The 12,261-nt window shown below is 50.2% G+C and overlaps 2 protein-coding genes across 2 annotated transcripts in view; one reads left to right on the forward strand and one right to left on the reverse strand.

The window, feature by feature from the left end:
• Positions 1–12,261, reverse strand: part of LOC106821143 (testis-expressed sequence 9 protein-like) — a 67,259-nt gene that overhangs the window by 16,018 nt on the left and 38,980 nt on the right. The gene's annotated exons all lie outside the window — the stretch shown is intronic.
• LOC106821144 (angiopoietin-related protein 2-like) overlaps positions 1–12,261 on the forward strand; it is an 18,192-nt gene that overhangs the window by 757 nt on the left and 5,174 nt on the right. The gene's annotated exons all lie outside the window — the stretch shown is intronic.

Here is a 12,261-nt window from a genome sequence, read left to right on the forward strand (position 1 = left end):
TTTATTAACAGAGTGTAAGCCCAGCTCGACCGCTTCACTGTTAAAATAACTTCATCGATAGGGATGAAATAATGTTACAACAGGTAATAAATCCCATAGGATAATATTAGAAGCATCAGTCTAGTACTAATCAGTGGTATTAAAATGCAAGTGATCCTTCCTGATCAATTCAAGGTTCCCTGAACTACTACTGTTATGATTATCTCTCAAATACTATGCTCATGTTTTGAGTGTATATGTAGAACGTTGACAAATATGCATACTGAATCACTTTCAAGAACAGTGAAACCCTGTAATACAGCCATAATTAGGGGTTCAAGAAACTACCAAGTAAAATGTAGGGGTTGTTTTGTAGTAAGGTAATTAAAAGTTGAAATGTCCTTAGTCAGGAATATAAGTTTGCTTGTGAATAAATCAATGATTTTTATGTTGTTACCGCTTAGTCATCCGAAATACACATAAAAATACCAAAAACACATCAAGTAACTGAAAGAGAGAAATAAGGAGAAAAAAGTCAAGTGATGATCTCGTTATATATGTCTGAATTCATGTTACCGCAGGGCGCATTATAGCAGGGTTCTACTTTACTTTACTTTACTTTACTTTACTTTACTTTACTTTACTTTACTTTACTTTACTTTACTTTACTTTACTTTACTTTACTTTACTCTACTACTGCCCGTAGGGTCTATGTCTCCCTGACCTCTGTTGGACCTGGCTCGTTTAGCTATTTCTAATTAACCCTAACCCTATATATATTATATATTATTAGAGCAGGTTTATTTAATTGCTCGTTAGATGGCGCACAGGTTAATACAAATGGCCTCACTCTCTTTGTTAATTTGTCAGCATTGTCCTGCCTCCAATGCCTCAGAGACAAATGGTTATATTCCTATCTATGCTGACAAATTCGTGATCTACAGCTAACATCGAACCGGCCACGCCCGAGTGTTCCCCATCATGCCTGCCATGAACTGTCCAGTTGCTGACTGCGAGTACAAGCCTGCGGACGTTGATCCTGCAATCGTGGTACAGTTACTCCAGATACATTCGACAGCGGAACACACCCAACCGCAAGTCGCCCCCGCTAAGGTCGAAAAGGTGAAGAGACCTACATTGTCCTCTGGCGGGTCGAGCGAAGAATGGACTTACTTCATGACCAGATGGACAGACTATGTCTCCACAACTAATGTTACTGGCCAGGAAAAAGTAGTCCAGCTGCTAGAGTGTTGTGACGAGGGTCTTCGCAGAGACCTGACGAGATCAGCTGGTGCCAGTCTGACGAATAAGACAGAGGAGCATGTACTGGCAGCAATGGAAAAACTTTCAGTGAGAGAGGAGAACACGATGGTTGCTCGTTTCACACTGCACAACATGACGAGCCAGTACGTGCATTCGGCGCTCATATCACTGGACAAGCGAGTGTCTGCAAATTTGCACTGACATGCCAGAACTGCCAGAATGAAGTGAATTACACCAATGAGGTTCTCCGGGATGTATTAGCTAGGGGTCTGGCTGACAGTGAGATTCAACTCGGTCTGCTCGGAGATCCGAACCAGGACATGACTCTCGAGGAGGTGTTCAAGTTTGTGGAGGCCAAAGAAGCAGGCAAGCGATCGGCAAACAGACTTTTGCAGTCACAGGGTGCAGCTGCTGCACGCAGCCTGTACCAGAAAAGCAAAAGATCATCAACCATGGTTAGAGAAGGGACCAAGCGACATGACACTGATACAGACAGTCAGGAAGTGTGCTCGTACTGTGGTAGGAGAGGTCACGGTAAGAGAGACCCACCTCATGTGAGAAAAAATACCTGTCCTGCTTACGGTAAGACTTGCAGGAAGTGCAACAGGCTGCATCACTTGGAGGCGATGTGCCGCAGCACGACCAACGGTGGGCCTGAGGTGTCAATGGCAGATGAGCAGGGCACAGTTTTCAGCGCGCTCTGCACCATCTCTGATACCACGTCACCCAGTGCTATGCAGACGCCAAACAACGATCCGCTCTGTAGCATCACCACCTTTGATGAGCATGCTGGTATACGTACCCTGACGCTAGATAACCAGCTATCGGACTGCTGGAGACAATGGGCGTCAAGACCTCAACCGTTCATACAGCTGTCAGTATCTTGTAAGCAGGCGGACTATGACGCTCTCGGACATCCTACCCATGCAAAAACTAAGACTGCCTCCCTCCCCGTAATGGCAGATACTGGCTGCCAGAGCTGCTTGGCCAGCATAAAGATGATCAACCGCCTGGGACTCAATGCAGCAGACCTCATCCCGGTAACTATGAGGATGCATGCAGCCAACAGCAAAGGGATCAATATCCTTGGTGCAGCAATTCTGAGGTTCGTGGGAAAGGATAAGCATGGTAGTCTGTTGGAGACTAGGCAGGTGGTATATGTCACAAACAACTCTGACAAGATATTCCTCAGCCGAGAAGCATGTGTCGCTCTCGCCATGATCACGGATCAGTTTCCAATGGTTGGTGAGGTCCTGTCGGCAGACTCCTCATCACAGCCAAACGGTGAGGCCGGCATCACTACCCCGTGTACCTGCCCAAGGCGTCGACCCCCTCCACAGAAACCGGATTCACTACCCTTCCCTGCCACTGAGAGCAACAGAGCAGAACTGCAGAAGTGGCTGATCAACTACTACAGGGGCAGCACATTCAACACCTGTGAACATCAGCTCCTACCTATGATGGAGGGCCCACCAATGAGGCTGATGGTAGCCCAGGATGCTGAGCCAGTCGCCTGTCACAAAGCCATCCCTGTCCCTATTCATTGGCGTGGGAAGGTGAAGGCCGGTCTCGACAAGGATGTGAGGCTTGGTGTCATCGAGCCTGTTCCTGTCGGTGAACCTGTAAAGTGGTGTCATCGTATGGTAGTTTATGCCAAGAAGAACGGTGAGCCAAGGCGAACAGTTGACTTCCAAGCACTCAACACACATGCTAAGAGAGAAACCCATCACACACAGAGCCCATTTCACCAAGCTCGCTCAGTGCCAGCGAATAAGGTGAAGACAGTCCTCGATGCTTGGAATGGGTATCATTGTGTTCCTCTGCATGTCGATGACCGCCACCTGACCACATTCATTACCCCCTGGGGTCGCTATCGTTACAGGGTGGCACCTCAAGGATACATTGCATCTGGTGATGGGTACACTAGACGGTACGACCAGATTATCGCTGACTCTGCACTCTCATATACTGACTATACAAAGTGCACAGATGACACACTCATATGGGCAGTCGGACGGTGTTCCTTCACAGACGCCAGCCCTGCTGCCACCGTTAAGATGGAAAACATTTTCTCCAACGTTGCATGCCGCTGGTCCAGCATTGTTGAAAAAGGGCTTTGGTTTAAGCAGGCAGGGCACATCTGCAGACAGCACATTATAGGAAGACGCGCTGAAGTTCCATTCGCCAATTTATGGGGCTGGGAAGAAGCACGTGACAAGATGATTTCCCATGGACTCCGATGCTGACCAACTCTTCCAGAGGCAGCCAAAGCTAGTCAGTGAACACTGTTAAAAATGTGGATGCAAAAAAAGGTCTTGTGACAAAAGATGCAAGTGTGGTCAAAGCAATCTCGAGTGTACATGCAGTTGTGCTTCTGTTCAGGACAGTGTAAAGCAGAGAATACAGCAAGGCAAATCTGAGCATATTGAGATATCTGCCATTGATCATTTTATAATTACATGACAACACCATTGGATTTGGCGTTTACACGGAATACGACGCGTGCCTTCTAATTGCGTGGCACTGTGTCTTCATGGAAATCTGTGGAACGACCACGTTTTGGCGGGTCACGCAGGTGTACCCTTCCAAAGTACTTCCTCAGAAGGACCGGAACTCTCTTTTAACTTGGAAGCTTTTTCATTCCATATATCTTACTTCACGCCCGTGTGTTCGTAGTACGCCATCCCCCCCGCCCTCCCCCCGCCGATTTCCTTTTGACCTAATAAACATTGTTTATATTGTAATTTGTTTGTTAATTTGAAGATGTCACTCAGCCCTTCATAGAGGGTTGGATCCGATTATTTTCCATCGTTTCCCATCGCGAATTCCTTGACATAGAAAACAGGTATAGACTACCTAGCCCAAGTCCTGGTAACCCGTGGGCCCATATGCTTCAATAGGTTGCCGGATATTTAGGCAAAGACAGTGCGCTTTTGTGGCAGGCCATCCTTGTTCGATTGTGAATCTTATTTCCGGCCAGGAGATCAGGTGAGTGTTTGATGAGGTATAGCATGCACCCATGTGTCTCCTAATACCCGTTCTATGGAGTCATCTGAGATCTCAAAAACCCACCATGTGACCCCAAACCGGATGAGGACCAGATCGTGGGTACTGCCCCACCCCGTGAAGGGGGTCGAACTCTACCACACATGCGCTCGATCCCTGAGTTAGGCAAAAAGCTGCTCTTCTCTGTGGTCGACCATGCCCTACTTCGTGTCAGTTTGCAATCATTTTTTCCCGGCACCAGAACAGGCTGTTCATCTTATGATACTTTGACATGCGCGCTCGCTCTCTTGATCTGCATCTTTGAACTTTCTATACGAGAGAACATACCCTGTAGTCTACGGCACCAAGATCATTTGTTAGCGATTTCCCACGAGGCACTTACAGCTGATTTATGGGAAACAAAACCACATACTTTTCTCACTCCTCCTCTTTGACCTATTTTCTGGCGCACTTTTAACTATTTTGGCATCTTTTTGCGTCCTGGGAAACGTTGGAGTGACATCGTGTTTTTTCCCGTCAATTTTTCCCGCACCAATCGGCATACTCACCCAAACCGCAGCCCTAGGGCCAGCAAATTTTCCTTTATGGCTTCTTTCTCACGACGCTGCCACCATCTTATGTCTTCTGATATTCACCACCACGGGTCATCCCTAAGCGAACTTCGTAAACACCTGTAAACAGAAAGGTCACGTGATTCATATCTTCAATCGTTCCTCATCCTAGCACAGACAATATCGCTATATCATCATGCAACTCATAAATACAGATCCAGTTCGTCAAGTTTATTTTTAGTAACTTCTAAAGTCGCCTGACTTTCTTTAGAACAATTAAATTTTTCTATATAGACCTACCGTTTTCCATGTTCCCCGATTTTTAGGACACTGCGCAGTATCTCGACGTCCAATGCTTAACCTAGCTTGGCATCCACTATCACATATTGTTCTGTTTACAGTGGTTATGAAGTAATTGGACAAAGTTTCATGCTTTTATCACAAAACGTGCAACAATTCAAGAACATCTCACATTTACATCTTTGGACGATAGCACTGTACTACAAGACAGTCAGATCGCGTATAAAACTAGTCACTGCGCGTTTATATTGCACCGTCAACCACTAATCTCGGCTAATCTTCATAGACGACATACAGCCACATCTCAATCAGCGACTCTAGGCCTTTTGCTCTGGGCGCTCAGGTTAAGTGGCTAGCGAAAGAAAGCTATCCTGTAGAGACCTGCATCTGCCGTGGTCAGCACTCGGCATCCACTACTCATGCCGAGACCAGTTTGCCTGAAAACGAGCCCGTAACTCACTTCCTTCATATATACCCATCCGTTTTACAGAACAGATTTTTGAATATAGCTCACAGGCGACAAGACGCCGCCAGTGGCGCTCACTGCCTTTAGCAAAACACAAGCGGGTTTATTTTGCTGCGCGATGTGCTTTTAAATGCGTGTGCGGGTGCGGAAAATTATAATACACCCACAACACGCACGGATGTTATACATTCCCTCGCCAGCCACATGCCCCCCATAAATCAACCACTCATTTCTTTAACCAATCAAAATGTTTGTAAAACTCATACAACCACGACTACGTCATTTGTAGGTGAGGGTAACCCCGGTGTGTGACTAGGGTACAACTCTCATGGTAATTATACATCCGCCGAATCGTAAAAATCCATCCAAGCATAAGGTACCGGAGTGACCATTAAATTCCAGTAGGCAACTGAGCAGAATTTCGCACTGAGAATGTTATCCTAGCCATGCTACTAGATGTGGCGAACCATTATTGTGCATTATAGTCATGGAGTAATCCCACTCACTAAAACCTTTTTACGGCGCTTCTATAACGCTTAATCGAAGTAAATACTAGACACAGGAAATCCCATATACTTATGACATTCTAAAACACTTAAGGGCTCCGCGTCACAGTTACACCTCCGCGATTGCCTGACCACTTTACTACAAATGCCCTATCCAGGCTATTTCACTCACATATTTACTCATAAAAAGAACAATAGAGAAATATATTACGTATTCCAGTCGTCCTCGTAGTCCTATAGTCTTCTTTATTGTACTATAATTAGGTTCATTATTACCCTTTCACCCAACCACTGTCTCACCTACCCTCCCATCCCCCACTCCATCCTCCTCCCTCCTCCCCATCTCCTGCCCCTGCTCTCTCCCTCTCATCCTCCCTTTTCTCGACTCCTCCACTTCTCTCCTCCCTGCCTTCACTGATCCGCCTCCCCCCTCTCTCCTCTTCCTGCCTCCACCTCTCCTTCCTTCCTCCTCTCTTCTCTCCTCACTCCTCCTTCCTCCTCTCTTACCCCTGTCTTCACCACCCCTCCACCACTCCTCCCGCCCCACTCCCCTCCCGTCCTCCCCCTCCACCCCCCCCCCCCACCTACCCTCGTCACCCTCCATTACCGTGGGTCGTGGCCGCCCCGATCGCTCCTCACTCCAACCCCCCTCCACCCCACCCTCCACTTCCCCTTGCTACACCAGCTCTTCTCCCCCCTCTTCCCCTCCACCCTTCTGACCGTTTGCGTACCCGTTGAGCCGCATCGTGTTGCGGTAACATCAGTGTTCCGAGCGTCTGCCGTAACCTTTGCCGTTTTCCCTAGTTGCGTCTCAAAATTGAATCGGCCGGCCTTCGCCAGCGCAACAATTCTTGCCGCAGTTCCCCTTCTAAGCCGCTTCCCTCTGCGTGTGTCTGCGCTCCCGCTAGCGTGCTTGTTGCGTCTTCCCACCTCTAACAGCCTACTTCGTTGCGTGTGAGTTGGCGTTCGTCAGCTTATGCGCCCCTCCTTTTTTAATTCGGCGCAACCCCTCCCGCCAAACTGGTGCTGCGCTAATGGTGTGACAAGCACATTCACAGTTCAAGAATTTTGAACAGCTGTTCACCAACAATCTCCCTGCCGTACATGCCTGCCGATCACTTTCTAACCGCAAACAGGGACCGGCACAGGTCCCGCTAACGCAACGGAACAGCGCTCGCAACACGCTCGAAGCAGCCATCGCCAGCAGGTACCGCAATCATAGAGTTATAACACGCATGGTGCTCGCAGTCAAATTTGAGGTATATGGCAGTTTTGTAGCGTACATGTTGCGAAATGTGAATGGCGTACCTGTTGGCGATCATGTTCGCGACTCGTGTTCAGCGTGCTGTGTGGCGAATCACTGTTGCGTGTAGATAGAGTACCTCACCAGACCTATTGTGCGTATTCCAGCGTATCCGCCAACTATAGTTGCGTGTCGAGTTGCGTGTTGTTGCGTACTACCCACATGCTGTGTTGAGAAATGGTATAATAGTTGGCCTTTTCTGCTAGACCTCGTGTCAGCCTTGTTTGTCGGCACGCTCCGAGGATGACAACATGGAGGGCTACCTCTTGCTGTGGTAATTAGATATCAGTTTGATCTGGTCAAATTTAGCAACACAACACATACAGTGTTGGTTCTAAAGACATAGATTAGCAGGCGCCTTGACTTTGTCTCTCCGACCAGCTTCTGGGGTGCCGAGCTCGACACGAGGACGCAAGGTGGCATCAAGTAACTTTATGAGGATGGCCGGCCCGAAGATGTACGATGAGACTGCCTACGGGAGAGTTGGTCCTCGCATCATACCAAGAAAACACGCAAGTACAGGTCTGCCCTGGAGCCCTGGCCTGACGCTGGCAGTCACTTTTGGCGGCACTGGCCTCGGGTACCTAAGTACTCCCGACCATGCAGTTTTTAACGCGTTAGTTACAGGTTTTTATACTTAAGGTTTATTACACGTGACCGATATTCGCATTAGCAACGCAACTAGGCAGCGCAGGTTCAACGCAACCTTGTAAGTTCTGAACGCAACTCACCGGAACCATCTAGGGCAGCAGGTTTCCAAGCGCACTTGTAAGTTTGGAACGGCGTAGCTCATCACGCGCACTCCTCCGCCCACCGCCTAACCTTAGTACGCGAGGTGATTCAGCAGATATTGGGGGATGCTAAGTTCAGTTCGCCACTCACACGCAAACTCACACGCACCCCATTACGGCAACCCACAGCGAACTCCACGACGCTAACACCATAGGGGGTTTGAATAAGGCTAGAAATTGCACATAAACTTGTGATTTGGGTCTTGCGCCTTTCGAGTGCGCTATCACAATCCATGATTGTGCCCGTCTAGCCACGCCCAAACTGTCATAGGTTTCAGTACATGAAGCTCATGCCGGCTCGTGGCCCGGGGCCTTTAGCATGCTTGTAGCAGCGAGGGCCTCCACGCCTTCCCGCTTTCCTTGGAAGAAGTCCCACGGCATACTATCTCGAACGCATTCTTCGATCCAGTCCGGCGTTCAAGACTGCGTTCCGCATAGCAGGATTCGTCCGCAGACCATACTCCTTCACCCGCGGTCCCACACTTTCTGTGCTGGCATTTTGATTCGGTATGAGAAATTAAAGTCCTAATTTGCGGCCTACTGGCATCAAACCCGCGCCGTGCTCACTACCGACGGTTCTACCGGACCCAACATTACCCCCGGACAATTACCCCGGACAATTATCCCCGGACAATTACCCGGCCCATGCTATTTCACCTCCGACAATTACCCCCAGACATTTACCTCCCCGGACATTTACCCTCGACAATTACCCCCTGAAATTTACCCCCCCCGACAATCACACCCGGCACATTTACTTTCACGCTCTGTTCTGATTCCCTTTCATTATTCATTGTTGAATACCGTGATACAGGGAGGAGGTCGAGGAGGAGGGAAGAAGGTGGGATGGGAGGAGGAGGGGGAGAAGGTGGAGGAGGACGCCGAGGAGGAGAGAGGAGGTGGAGGAAGGCACCCGCCCGCCAGGGGGCCAAGGCGGCGGAGGAGAAAGGGCGGACCACCCTGGAGCCAAGAGGTGGTGGAGTAGAGGGGACCAGAGAGGTGGTGGAGGGAGACGGATTGGGGAGAAGAGTGGCAGGAGGAGGAGAGGAAAGAGCGAGGTGGAGGAGGAGGAGACGAGAGCAGGTGGAGGAGGAGAAGAAGAGAACGTGTGGGCAGGTAAGGTGGTGGACGGAGGAGGAACGGGGGGGGAGAAGGTGGAGGAGGAAGGGAAGGTGGTGGAGGAGGAGGACGGCGAGGGAAGGTTGGGGAGAAGGGTGGTGGAGGAGGGAGAGCGGGCAGAAGGTGGCAGGGCGCCGAAGGAGGGAAGAGAGTCAGGGAAGTGGGGAGGAGAGGTAGGTGGGGGAAGGAAGGAGGGGGCGAACGTGGGGAGGTGGCTCCACCGATCACAACGCGCGCCAGCTGGCAGGAGGGGATCAACGCGCCGCCCCCCGCCTGGCCGAGCACGCGAGACGGAGGCAGAGGAGGTCGGGACCGCCCCCCCCCCCAGCGCACACCGGACAGGGGGCCCACAAGGGCCCCCCGCCCCCCGCGGGAAGCAACACAAGGGGAGAACGTGGAGAGAAGGTGGTGAGAAGTGAGGGGAGAAGGTGGTGGAGGAGGTAGGATGGGGGTAGAAGGTTGGAGGGGAGGTGGCCTTGAGGGCAAAGCTCTCGCCCACACCCTCCCCCACCCCGCCTCCCCCTAACCGCCGGAAGAGGCGAAGAGGAGCCGCGCGTGAGACCGCCGCCCGCATGAGGAGAGGAGTGGAGGAGTGAGAAAGAGTAGATGCGCCGTCATGGGAGAAGGTGGTGGAGGGGAGGTAGTTGAGGATGGTGGGGGGAGAAGGTTGGAGGAGGAGGGACGAAGGTGGTGGGAGGAGGGGAGGGAAGAAGGTGAGAGCAAAGGTGGTAGGCGGAGGAGGAGGGAGGGAGAAGGTGGAGGAGAGGAGGAGGAGCGGAGAGGAAGAGTGGAGGAGCCGGCGCGACTGCCCAGCCAGCAGGCCGACGGCGATGCGCCAGGCTACCCGCGAGGAATAGTGCCCGAGGAGGGGGAGAACGTGGGGAGCGGTGGTCGGACGGATGAGGAGGGATCAACATCGAAGGTGGGTGAGAGAGGCGGAGAGGAGGTGAAGGAGGACGAGGAGAGGAGTTGTAGAGAGGCGGTGGGGGGAGCAGGTGGGGGAGAAGGATAGGGGAGGATAGGTGGTGTGAAGTGAGAGGAGGGGATAGAAGGTGGAGGAGGAGAGAAGGAAGAGAGGAGGTGGAGGAGGGAGGAGGTCAGAGGAGAGGTGTTATGCTACCTCCATCCTCTTCCTCCTCCTCCACACATTCTTCGCCTCCCCCTCTTTTTGCCTCCTTCAACACAGCGCACCTGCACCTTTCTACCTCTCTACCTCCTGCCTCTCCCCCTCCTTAGACTGTTTATACCTCCTCCTCCACTACCTTCTTCCGTCGTCCTCTATCTCCTCCTCTATAATGATCGCGGGGGCTGAATTGTCCGGGCGGGTAAATGTCGCGGGGGGTAATTGTCGCGGGGGTGATTGTCACGGCGGTATTCTGTCCTGATACCGTATAGCGCGTGCTTCACGGAATATTATGTGGTTGACAGTTTACGCTTCAACAAGCATATCACACAACAAGTGATCCGCGTACCATTGGGCTGGGCTACTATTGATGGAAGCTAGGTTGGGTCGAGCCACCGGCTGTCGCGATGAAGCGTACCAGGACCCCCACGCCCCCAGGTGCTGTCCCCTACGGGGTTGTTTGTGTGTGTTTTTACTATTTCGTAAAATTACGGCAAGACTTATTTCGTTACTTACGAGAAACTTTTCATAATTCGAGAAAACTAATTTCGTATTACGAGAAACTCATTTCGTAATTAAGGCCATCCATGCACACCACCGATTTTTACACAAACGATGAAGCGATGAAGCGATGAGCGATGAAAGATGTAGGTTGTGCGCGTTCTATTTGTAGACGATTTTATTTTTATCGGGTTGATCGTTCCACGAAATGCGACAACATGTTTGATTTTGAACCCGTTATTTGGACGCGCATTTGTTGGGTGTGCGCGTGACCTCAGGAAACATCGTGTGGGCGATAAATATTGAAGAAAATTATCTGTAGGTGTGCGACCGCACACCTACATGCGCGTTCATGCTTCATCGCTTTCATCGGCTTCAATCGTTTTGTAAAAATCGGCTGGTGTGCGGGCGGCCTTACGAGATACTATTTCGTAATTCGAGACAAAATGTTTTTTTTTGTGCACTTAAAAATGCTGCCGTAATATTCTTATCTTTTGACAGTGCAAAGTCCAGCTACCCGTGAACCCAGTCATACTACACGGTGAATCACACCGCTGCCTCACAATGACTCATCACAGGTGGCAGGATCCTGCGCACACCTGAAGATTATCAATCTAATATTTGTCGCCGGCACACCTCGAACGCCTCCCGCACTTAAGAAACTAAGGGCGTGCACACTACGCTCGCACTAAGCGCTGTTTCTGCACGCTACGCACACCCCACCAAAGGTGCTGCCCACTGATACAGGAGTGACCAGACGGAGATGCATCGTGCTGTGGTGTCCACCCTGCACAGTAGATGACCGTAATCCTGTTAGCGCTGGCTGTGGACAGGTGACAACGGGCATAGAAGCGCTAAGCACTTATAAATTCTGTAAAGGTCCTAAAAATGCGGATTACCCATAGGTGGACGAGCAAGTTCGCAAGGTTAAGTATAGACTCACTACCGGCGAGCGTGTGCGGCAGCTACGCTAAAGCGGTCTACCTCGAAGGCGCCCTGATTAAACATATAATCACCGAGTAAATAAAAGCAAATATTAGTTTTTTACTTCACCAGGGGGCGCGTTATATAATGTACTACGCGGAGTATTCATAATCGTAATATGGATTTGACTACACTCACAAAGGCAATTTTAGGGTTAATCATTCGATGTATTTTTGCCTAGCACCTGCTGATATTAAAATGTTCTCAAAGTTATCAACTCTGTTGATGTTAGTATTTTCAGGTTCCTCACAACTGCTGCATCATTAGATATTTTCAGTTATCTCACACTGCTAATATTGCAGATGGGGTCGTTGTCGTTTCAGGTACTACAGATATGTACCCGAGGTAGCTTTTAGGTTGTATTCGTAT

This window comes from Priapulus caudatus, unplaced genomic scaffold (assembly GCF_000485595.1).
Source record: "Priapulus caudatus unplaced genomic scaffold, Priapulus_caudatus-5.0.1 Scaffold60, whole genome shotgun sequence".
Lineage (NCBI taxonomy): Eukaryota > Metazoa > Priapulida > Priapulimorpha > Priapulimorphida > Priapulidae > Priapulus > Priapulus caudatus.